Source organism: Polypterus senegalus, chromosome 6, assembly GCF_016835505.1.
Source record: "Polypterus senegalus isolate Bchr_013 chromosome 6, ASM1683550v1, whole genome shotgun sequence".
Classification (NCBI taxonomy): Eukaryota; Metazoa; Chordata; class Cladistia; order Polypteriformes; family Polypteridae; genus Polypterus; species Polypterus senegalus.
Window position 1 is genome coordinate 174,865,225 of NC_053159.1, and position 12,297 is coordinate 174,877,521.

The window sequence follows — 12,297 nt, forward strand, 5'->3', positions numbered from 1 at the left end:
TACAGGGGGGTCAAACGCAGCACTAGACAATACTTGAAGCAAACGGCTGATTAAAAGCTCTTACTACATTTGCATTAGTAATCTTGCCTCCTCAATGAGCTGTGCCATTCTGGCTTGATAATTGTGACCCCTAATTGGACTATACCATTTGACTAATTAAACTAAAAAAACATGATAATAATTGCAACTCCAAAATTACTTTTTACAAACACTACTAATAAAAACTCTTCATTCAGATGCCTGCACAATTAAAACAGCATACACAATCATATAACTATGGATTTTTTTTTAAATTATTTTTACTAAACCATTTTGACCTCCCTTTAAATAAATGTGGCAGCATCCAAAGTGTTTAAGTCCCTGACACACCCAGGGCTCAGGTTTAGCCTTTATACCATAATGCACCAGCACCTCACAGCCCCACACTTCCCAGGTAAGAAAACCGTTTCCACGTTTTTAAACAGCATATAACTAAACATTAAAGATGGTTCAAGCCCAGATCCATTTTCCCTCCTTCCATTAATTTAAATCTGAAGAGTAAACTGTAACAGACTGCATTGTGAACCAAATGTTTTTAAAACCGACTGACTTTGTGATGTTATAATGTCATTTAAACAAACTACCAGTAATATTAGCGATGTCTTTAGTTCATGATATTTGATAAACAAGAGAAGGCCATTCTATGGAAGCTTATTTCCACCACTTAAAAGTTATTTCACAAAGACATTGTCTGCTGCTGCCAATAATGTTGTGCACACGTTGCTTCGGATGTCTGGTGTCAGCTACTGATGAGAGATTAACTACACACATAGCATGCAATCAAATAATGATCTAGATTTCATTTTAATTAGCTTAAAATTTAATAAGCTAGATGCTGTAACATGGGCACAGTAGTAGCGAAGATCTAGCATTCCTGCCTCACAGTGCCAGGGTCTGCATGCGGTTTGCATGTTCTCATTGTATATTTGTGGTTGATTGATATCAATGAGTGTGCTTAACTGCAACAATTACCTATTTTAATACTGGAAATGTATGAATAATACTTGTCAATTACCAAAAAAAATGTAGTCCCCCAAAATAAATAAAATCCACCCCCAACACCAAGATTTGATGTTTGAACAATAGCCGCTGCACCACCATTAGAATATTGGAACAATCTAGATGAGAACAGGAAATTCAGCCTGACAAAGCTCACCACTCGTATCCATTTAACTCTTTATTTTTTTTAAATCAAGTTTAATCTTGAAGGATCCTAAAGTCCTACTCTCCACCACACGGCTTGGTTGCTTATTCCATGTGTCTGTGGTTCTCTGTGTGAAGAAAAACATCCTAATGTTTGTGTGAAATTTACCCTTAAGTTTCCAACTCTGTCCCCGTGTTCTTGATGAGCTCATTTTAAAGTCTCCGTCTCGATCCACGGGACGAATTCCCTTCATAATTTTAAACACCAGTCAGGTCTCCTCTTAATCTTCTTTTGTTTAAACTGTAAAGGCTCAGCTCTTTTAATCTTTCCTCATAACTCATCCCCTGTAGCCCTCAATCAGCCTAGTTGCTCTTCTCTGGACCTTTTCTAGCGCTGTTATGTCCTTTTCGTAGCCTGGAGACCAAAACTGCACACAGGACTCCAGATGAGGCCTCACCAGTGTGTTATAAAACTTGACCAGAACCTCCTGTGACTTGAACTCTACAGTTCACTATTTCAAAATATCTACACCAAATAACTAGGTTAAAATTAAACATACTTTATTTATATGGTTTCTGTTGCTGGATCACTTAAGTATACTTTTTTCTAATTGTTGTGCCCTGTTGGTTGGCTTCTTCCCTTATGCCCAGTTCTGTTGTGATGATCACTTTCTCCCTGTGACGCTAAACTGGGCAGATTAAATTTAGCCCTCAGCCCATGCAGAATTAAATGTATGTGCCTGTAACTTTTGTGGGGCGGCACGGTGGCGCAGTGGTAGCGCTGCTGCCTCGCAGTTAGGAGACCTGGGTTCGCTTCCCGGGTCCTCCCTGCGTGGAGTTTGCATGTTCTCCCGTGTCTGCGTGGGTTTCCTCCGGGCGCTCCGGTTTCCTCCCACAATCCAAAGACATGCAGGTTAGGTGGATTGGCAATTCTAAATTGGCCCTAGTGTGTGCTTGGTGTGTTTGTGTGTGTCCTGCGGTGGGTTGTTACCCTGCCCAGGATTGGTTCCTGCCTTGTGCCCTGTGTTGGCTGGGATTGGCTCCAGCAGACCCCCGTGACCCTGTGTTCGGATTCAGCGGGTTGGAATATGGATGGATGGATGTAACTTTTGTTCACTTCTTGTCACTTGATTTCACGTACTTAACCTCTCCCTCAACAGCTGTCACTAGATGACCAGAGCACTCGCATGAACTATGACACCCATGGCAGCAGCAGACAATATCTTTGCAAAATAACCCAGTGATTATTGTAAAATAATGCAATTCTTTGATAAATAGATACTTTATTAATCCCAAGGGGAAATTCACATACTCCAGCAGCAGCGTACTCATAAAAACAATATTAAATTAAAGAGTGATAAAAATGCAGGGATAGCAGACAATAACTTTGTATAATGTTAACATTTCCCAAAGGGTGGAATTGTAGAGTCGCATATTGTGGGGTCTCCTCAGTCTGTCAGTGTAGCAGGATGGTGACAGCAGTCTATCACTGAAGCTGCTCCTCTGTCTGGAGATGATCCTGTTCAGTGGATGCAGTGGATTCTCCATGATTGACAGGAGTCTGCTCAGTGCCCGTCGCTCTGCCACGGATGTCAAACTGTCCAGCTCCGTGCCTACAATAGAGCCTGCCTTCCTCACCAGTTTGTCCAGGCGTGAGGCGTCCTTCTTCTTTATGCTGCCTCCCCAGCACACCTCCGTGTAGAAGAGGGCGCTCGTCACAACCGTTTGATAGAACATCTGCAGCATCTTATTACAGATGTTGAAGGACGCCAGTCTTCTAAGGAAGTATAGTCGGCTCTCTCCTTTCTTCCACACATCATCAGTATTGGCAGTCCAGTCCAATTTATCATCCTGCTGCATTCCCAGGTATTTATAGGTCTGCACCCTCTGCACGCAGTCACCTCTGATGATCACAGGGTCCGTTGTGTTATTTGCTGAAATAACACAAAATTATGGCAGAACAGCACAATAGTTAATGCAAATTAACACAATGATTTTTTTTTTATTTTGAGTGGCTGGAATAGGCTTCTTTACCATTCAGTCCATGAAGCTTGTAATGGAAGTAGTAGCAGCAGAAGTAGACGAGTTCAATGAAATTCTTACATGCATGTTCAGCCATTATGCAGCTAGTCTGACAAACAAGAATGCATTAAACTACTCTATACATATAAAAGCCTAAGCCTAAAACTGTAACGATTTTGTGCAACAATTTTATGTGACATTTTTATGTCACGCTATAAATTGGGCTTATTTTAAAACCTACATATATATGTTTGGTATCATTCTTTTCAGAATTTATCGAACTTTAATGTGATATTGTTAGATTTTCAGGTTCTAATTCTGTTTTTAAATTATAAACTAAAAAATATCAGGAACTCTGGTCCTGCGAGACGACACTTTGTGCCAAGAGCTTTAACCATGCTCGGGGATGGAAATAAAAGACAAAGAGTAGGACAGCGGCTGTACAGGCTTTTAAATGTTTGAAGCACTGCACAAGATGCAGATCACGTGGCACGGCAGCAGCAGCTGGCTGAGTAAAGAGGAGGTAAAAAACAACTATTTGTTTCCCATTGTATCACCGTTTAAGAGCACTGCATCTCCTTGGGGTGCGTTCAGCCCCCCTCTTCACAACATGAGCAGCATAGACGCGAAGTGGCTGGCACATAGCGCAGGCCGAGGGGGTTGGTGAGCGAAGTGAGCAGGGGGTAACCCACTAGTAATTTTATTTAATTGAAAACACAAATAGCTTTCTCGATGTACTCCTTACCTATCCCTTGTATTTTAGCTAATTGCTAAGTTGTCACAATATCTCATTCGTTCATCCATCCATCCTCTTCCGGCTATACGAGATTGGGTCACGAGGGCAGCAGCTTGAGTAGAGATGCCCAGACTTCCATCTCCCTGGCCACTTCAACTAGCTGTTCCAGGGGAATCACGAGGCGTTCCCACGCCAACTGGGAGACATGGTCCCTCCAGTGTGTCCTGGGTCTTCCTTGGGGCCTCCTTCTGGTTAGACATGCCCGGAACACCTCACCAGGGAGACGTCCAGGAGGCATCCTGATCAGATGCCCGAGCCACCTCATCTGACTCCTCTCGATGCGGAGGAGCAGCAGCTCTACTCTGAGCTCCTCCCGGATGACTGAGCTTCTCACCCTATCTTTAAGGGAAAGCCCAGACACCATGTGGAGGAAACTCATTTCAGCCGCTTGTATTCGCTATCGCGTTCTTTCGGTCACTACCCATAGCTCATGACCAAAGGTGAGGGTAGGAATGTAGATCGACCAGTAAATTGAGAGCATTGCCTTTCGGCTCAGCTCCTTTTTCACCATGAATAATATCGCTCATTAATATCAGTATCATTCAGATATTTTTATTTTGGTTGCGCATGGCTCTGCTAGGACATTGGTTCAAATAGAGTGGAACCTCAGTTGTCACTTTTTTCGAAATGTGTTTCCTGAAAGCAAATAGGGATTGCAGAATTTTTCTTCTGCATGTTTTTATACAGATAGAGTAGTTGGTTATGTATCTTTTCCCTTTGTCTAAAAACAACTTAATTGTTTATTCAGTTTCTACCTTGTTCTTGGTGTGCTGTAACAAAGCCGTGTTTTTATGTGTATCAGTTCTGTATTTAGCAATTAGTATGTTCTGTACTTGCATTTTAACTGAGAATTGCTCACAGCTCTCTGCGCCTATACAAGAAATAAGGGGTAATGATTGTCAATGTCATCTTCAGAGAAAATGTGTAGGTATCCATTGTACTGTACAATACTGTAAAGTGGAATAGACTATCAAAGCATTAATAAGTTGTCAGTACTGGGAGGCAAGGATTAGCCAGGCAGCATTCTGAAAGCTGTAGCCTCCATCCATAGTGTAAAGTTTCTTTATCCAATTACAACAACATAATCATTCATTATGAAGGAAAGTGTGAAGACTATTGTGTGGTGAAATTCACCAAAGCGTTTTTTCACCAGCGACTTAAATGTCTTTGCCAAATGGCAAATTTCCCTGAAATTTCTCCATGCAGCAGGTTTAGTTAAACTTTTCTTTTTCCCCCAGTGCCTCATAATGCCTTATAGGACCTGCGTGACCTCACAGAGCTGTAGCAACCAATGATGAATGGAAAAGTCACTACATGATCTGTGCTTCCTGCTCAATTAGTGTTGTGCATGTGCATAGCTTCATGTATCTGTACTATGAGTGTAGCCCATCACACACTTTATGGTGCTGCCTGATCTGCTTCATGCTTACGTGAATAATTTACTGTGTATACACGTGTGCATGTGATGTCACCGCCTGATTGGTACTCCAACACGATTTGTACCCTGCAAGCATTTTAAAAAATTAAAAAGGAGAAACTGACAGTATTTTCTTTTGAAGGGTATATTTCCTGACCATGTCAACACTATTATGAAAATGCTTAATTGTTCTGCATAGTTTCATTGCATGCCATGTCTTTACTCCTGGATTAAGCACATTATGCTCCTCGCTATGTAGTACAGATCAGGTAGTGGTAAAGACAGCCCATGTAATAATGATCCCTCGCATCTTGTAGCTTCTCGTTTGTTGTAGGGATAAGAGGTTGAAAGATGCAGAGAAAAATAAAGGACCTGAAGTATAATTTTATGTCAGACAGAAAGGCATGGTGACGCAGTAGATAGCACTGCTGCCTCACAGTTCAGGTCACATTTTTGGCCACAATTCGTGGTTCAGCATAGTTACCAGACACATCAGTAGCACTTTACAAAGAATTAAAAGACAACTGCACCATTATAATTCCCTCAAATCTAGTCCAGTTTCTACTTCTCCATGGACTTCAAAGCAATGTTTGAGAAGTTCACGAATATTTCTGTATTTATGCTGCAGTTCTAGTGAAGCAAATTTAGTGGGGTACTACAATTATAGGACAATTTGGGAAATCAAAAATTTTGGCCCATTATATTTTCTGATAAAGTCATATCATTATGGTGTGAAAGTCAAATTGTGAACTCTTTAGTTTTTGCTTTTTCCTTTTAATCCAAGTCAGTTTTTGAATTAATTTGATAATTTCTCTTTATATTGTAATAACAGGAACAGTCCTGTATCCTTTTCTTTTCACTCTATTCACCTCTGACTACAAAGATAACACCAAGACATGTCAATTACAGATATTTTCAGGTGAATCTGCACTTATTTGGGTGTATTGTTAAGGGGGATGAGACAATAGAGAGGAATCAGGTGGAGAACTTTGTTTCTTGGTGTAGAAAGAATTGTCTGCAGCTAAACATCAGAAAAACCCAAAGAACTGGTTATTGACTTTCGCTCCACCAAATATCCTCTATCTCTGGTTACTACTCTGTGTTCAGTGTGAATTCATGTTCTCATTCAAGGAGTAGGTGTAGAGAAGGTACACTGCTACAAGTACTTGGGGGTCAACATGGGTGACATGTTGGACTGCTCTTAAAACACAGAGAACTACAGTATATTGGGACAGAGCAGGCTTTTTTGCCTTAGGGGAGTATGGGAAGTGACATCCTTCACATGTTCTACAAATTTATGATGCCCAGTGTGATTTCCTACACTGTGGTAGTAACATCACATCAAGAGAGACCTACTGAATTGACAAGCTAATTAAAACTGCTGGCTCAGTTATTTATTGCACTCTGGACCCTGTTGCTGGTTGTAGCAAAGGAGAGAATTAAAACAAAACTGTGCCATTTTGAACAATGCTGTACATCCTCCCTCTGACACACCAATACTGAGGACTGTCAGCCAACAAATAATTCGGCTTAAGTATCAAGAAACACTATGGTTGTCCTTTATACCAAGAGTACTACGCCTGGGACTGTGACAGATGAGTCAGAAGTTTTTCTCTTTTTATTTTGACATTCTGGTGTATGCTCAGACTATAATGTCTGCGCATTTTACTTATTTATTTAAAGAACTTCCACAAAAAGCCAAATTTCTCCCAGGGGACAAATTATCTATCTATCTATCTATCTATCTATCTATTATATAGAGTCTTTCAAATCTATCTATCTATCTATCTATTATATAGTGTCTTTCAAATCTATCTGTCTATCTATCTATTATATAGAGTCTTTCAAATCTATCTATCTATCTATCTATCTATCTATCTATCTATCTATCTATCTATCTATCTATCTATCTATCTATCTATCATTTTGCTCTGTACTTGTTCAATTACTACATATAGTACTATTGTATTATGTTGAGGATTACTTGTGCTCTGTGTATATTACATTGTATTTACCTCATTTTTTGACATCCACTGCATGCCCAACTTACCTGGAAGGGGTCTCTCTCTGAATTGCCTTTCCCAAGGTTTCTTCCATTTTTTTCCCTGCAAGATTTTTTTGGATGGGGTTAAGGGAGTTTTTTCTTGTCTTCTTAGAAAGTGAAGGCTGGTGGGGGTTGGGCTGTCAAAAACAGGGCCTGTTAAAGCCCTTTGCGGATTTTGGGCTATACGAAATTACAAAAATAAATTGCATGATATTCTACTGGTAATGATGCAATGCACAATAACATGCCCTGAATACACTTGACTTGTTCATTCCTAGTTTTCATCCTCTTTCTCTGTACGTTTAGCATTCGTTTGCTCAGAGGTTGGTGTACTTTCTTCTTCCTGAGCAGCTTTTCTTTGCCTCCACCCTAGCAGCCCGCTTCTTCTCTTCTTCTGTTGCCATCTTTTTATGTTAAAACTGATTAAGTCAGTGTTTGTGTTGCAATTATGTAGTATGATTTCTTTAATTTTTCACTTACATGTACTGTACAGCTAACTAGTCTGCTCTATTTCGGAAGTATGATGAACGTCATAATTGCACATTATATTAGTGGCTGGGAGGCAATCAGCCTATTGGTATTCTATTTACCAGTGTAACCAGTGGGGTGATTTGCTGCCTTTATAGTTTGCTCCGACTTGTTAGCAGGGATAAGGAAGTCATTTAAAAAAAGGCATTTGCTGCAATATGATTGTAAACTGGCAGTTCAAAAGTGTGTCAAAACTAAGAGAACTATTTGAGGAATGCAATGACCTGTGCCTGAATAATGTAAAAGAAAACTATGAACAGTGCTTTTAAAAAGTATTCACCCTCTTGGAACTTTATGACTATACAACATTAAATTACAATGGATTTAATTTTCTTTTTTAAAAACTGATTAACAGTGTCAAAGTGAAAACAGATCTTTACTAAGGGGTCTAAATTAATTACAAATTATAAATATAAAGCACAAAATAACTGATCAGAAGACACGTGGTTTACTCTGAATTGAGTTGGAAGAAGATTCTATAGTCGAATGTGACTGAAATTAATCTATTTGACCATCAGACTAAACGCTATGTTTAGTGTAAGCCAAATACGGAACACTAACATGAAGCATTGTGCTGGTAGCTTCCGAAATCGTCATAATTATTATTACTGTTTCAAGTGTATTTCACTATCTCTTGAATTTTCTTACTGTGGGAGACAGAAGGGTCATTCTCCTTTAAGGTTTGTGTTCGCTGCAGTGTCAAGTGGCTAATTGCATATGCCTTCGGCTCTTGCCCGATTCCTTGTATGGTCCCTGATGCACATCTGAACAAGAGAGAAGAGACTCCAGTAGTGGGGACTTGAAGATTAGTTTGTGGTGCTGTGCTTCCAAATACTGGCAGAGCATGTGATGCAAGGTAATCAGTGTTATATACTTAGATACTTTGCTGATCTGCGCTACATAGCAAGAAGCATTACATGATTAATAGAACATTAAAGACACAATATGCAATGAATTGATGCAAAACAATGAAGTATTTTCATAATATTCCTGTTACGGTCCACTCACGTGACCTATATTTGATTTTTTTAAATGCATGTGAGGTGTAAATCCTGATGAAGTACCGACAGGATAGTGACCTCATGCACATGTGAAGCAGATCAGCCCGCAATGTCAAATGTGAGGTGGAATTCACTGACAATACACATGCATGGAAGTTCAGTGCATGGGTGCTACAGATTTATGATGTCATGCTGGCCTTGGAAAGCATCATGGCATGCTGGGAAAAAAAGTTTGTCTAAGCCAGTTGCACAGCAAATTTCTGGGAAAATAGTTGGTGAACTTGGTCACTGGAAAACACAGTACATTGGCTATGAATTTTACTGACCAACAACAACAACAACAACATTTATTTATATACCACATTTTCATACAAACAGTAGTTTAAAGTGCTTTACATAATAAAGAATAGAAAAATAAAAGACACAATTATAAAACAAAATAAATCAACATTAACATCGAATAAAAGTAAGGTTCAATGGCCAGGGGGGACAGAAAAAACAAAAAAAAAACTCCAGACGGCTGGAGAAAAAATAAAATCTGCAGGGATTCCAGACCATGAGACCGCCCAGTCCTCTCTGGGCATTCTACCTAACATAAATGAAACAGTCCTCTTTGGATTTAGGATTCTCATCGTCCATCATTGTTTGAGCATCATGAAGCTTTGTGAATGCAGTAAAATACAGAGAAACCCTGTAGGAAAATGTGATGTTTTCAGCAAGAAACCTGTGCCTTGAGAGATTTGTATTCCATCAAGACAACAACAACATTTATTTCTTTAGCACATTTTTATACAAATAATGTAGCTTGAAGTGCTTTATATGATGAAGAAAAGAGAAAAAAAAAGACAAAGTAAGAATTAGAATAAGACAACATTAATTAACATGGAATAAGAGTAAGGTCCGATGGCCAGGGAGGACAGAAAAAACAAAAAAAAAAAAACTCCAGACGGCTGGATAGAAAAATTAAAATCTGCAGGGGTTCCGGACCACGAGACCACCCGGCCCTCTACCTAACATAAATGATCAGTCCTCATTGTATTCAGGGTTCTCATGGAAGGACTTGATGATGTTGGTGATGTAGACTTCTGGCTTTTAATCCATCAATGTAGGAACATCACAGTGCTTCGATTAGGTGGTGATGGCGCAGGTCGCCACCACAGAAAACTGGGAAAAGAAACAGAAGAGAGAGTAGGGGTCAGTACGGATTTTACAGCCACCATGAACAGTAATGATAATTAATTGAATATACAGCGTATCAGGATTTCACTAAGATGAAGCTATGAGACAACCATGTTAAAGTAATGAGTTTTTAGCAGTTTTTTAAAGTGCTCCACCGTATCAGCCTGGCGGATTCCTATTGGCAGGCTATTCCAGATTTTAGGTGCACAACTGCAGAAGGCCGCCTCACCACTTCTTTTAAGTTTAGCTCGACGACGACGACAACTCCAAGCACAACAGCAAAGCCACAGAAGAATGGTTGTTAATGTCCTGGAGTGGTCGAGTCAGAGTCCAGATCTCTATCCAATTTTGAATCTGTGGCTTGAACTGAAAAACGACTATTCACTCACGATAGCCATGCAGCCTCACAGAGCTTGAACGGTTTTTCAAAGAAGAATGGAGAAAAATGGAGGTAGCTAGATGTGCAAAGCTGAAACAGAGAGGGAGCTTTGGACCTTGACTTGAGGCTCTCATGGCTGCTGCAGGCGCTTCTACAAAATACTGACTTAAAGGGGGGAATGCATACACCAACAATTATTTTTTTTATGTTTATAACTCATTTACACTATTTTGCAAAGATGTGTTTTCACTTTGACAATGAACAGTCTTTTAGTCTGATACTCAAAAGAAGTAATTTTGGTCTCCTTGGACCAAAGAACGTTCTTCCAGGTTACTTCAGCATCTCGCATGTGCTTTCTGATCAATTGTTTTGTGCTTTAACTTATTAATTCAGATCACTTTTCAAAGATCTGTTTTCACCTTGACATTAAAGAGTTTTTTTCTGTTGATTAGAGTCAAATCTAACGTTAACTCCACTGAGAGTCAATGTTGAATAACTAGAAAATATGAAAACTTCCAAGTGGCGAGTACTTATTGTATGCACTGTAATCTTTACCAGTGAATGAAGGGGATTGGCCATTCTTCATGTTGAAAAGTCATTCCAATGAGGCTTTTGTTTCCTGTTTATGATGTTCACTGATTATTCTGGAACTGTATATTCTGGAATATACAACTACACCAGAAGAATATTGGAGGGTCAGCAATGCTGAGAAGGAGCAGATGTGACAATGACAGGTGTAGCAGATAGAGGCGTGGTCCACCTCTGACACCCTCAGGTACCACTCTGAACACCAGGTAAAAAGTCCATAGTTATTATTTATTATAATAACAATGTGCACCAAGCACCCTCCACTCTACGCTCATAAATCACACAACCAATACTCTCTCCTCCTCGCCCAGACACTTCGCCCTCCTACCTCCCAGCTCAGCTCAGTGTCTGGACTGGCCCATAGTTCTTTTATAGCCCCTGACCCGGAGGTGTTCCTGCCCAGTCAGTCCACAGTTGCTTATTCCTTCTGGGTAAGGGTAAACAGTCCTTTTCTTCAACCCGGGAGCACGTCGTTTCTTCCTGTCACGTGACCGTGACGCACTCCCGGGTCATAGGGCACATATGAGCCTGCGAGCCCCCTACAGCGATGCCTGGTGGCCCCCAAGGTATCCAGCAGGGCTGTGTATAAACACTACATAGTCCATGATGCCCTGCTGGAACTCGGGGCATGATCATGCTGTCGGGAGAGCTCCTCCTGGCGGCCTGGGGGTGAGGGCCGGAGTAAAATGCCGACAATCCAAAACACAGGACATATTGGGAGGAATGGCAGTGGAAACAGAGGGAAGGAGCAGGGAGAACTGAATGAAAAAAGAGCGACATACAGATTCATGTAGTGAAGTGACAATTGCTACACAAGTCTGGTGCCATCGTTTTCTTATTAACCAACATTAATTACATAGCTGTTCCTGAGCTACACAGAAATATTTTCTGCACACTCACCCAGATTTGCTTTTTTTAGTGCCTTGAGCAACCAAACAAAAAATGAAATATGCCACCTGCCGGTGAAGAACAAAAAAAAAAAATCAGGTACCTGACATTCTCTGCCCCATATGCTCTGAGGGCGAAGTGGCGCAGATGTCTAAATAGTAGGTTGCAGGTGCTGAGCTTCCTAAACACGTTTGTCTCCGTATTTTTGTATTTATTTATTTGCGTATTTGCATCATGAGTATTTCATTTTGCAGACCTTTTAATGAACCCGCG

The 12,297-nt window shown here is 40.3% G+C and overlaps 1 protein-coding gene across 1 annotated transcript in view; it reads left to right on the plus strand.

Moving 5' to 3' along the window:
- The first annotated feature begins 406 nt into the window (after window positions 1–406).
- Window positions 407–12,297, plus strand: part of myo3b (myosin IIIB) — a 524,448-nt gene continuing 512,557 nt past the window's right edge. Inside the window, exon 1 of the mRNA XM_039757595.1 lies at window positions 407–433. The gene's annotated coding sequence lies outside the window, so the exon portion shown is untranslated. The remainder of the gene's footprint in view (window positions 434–12,297) is intronic.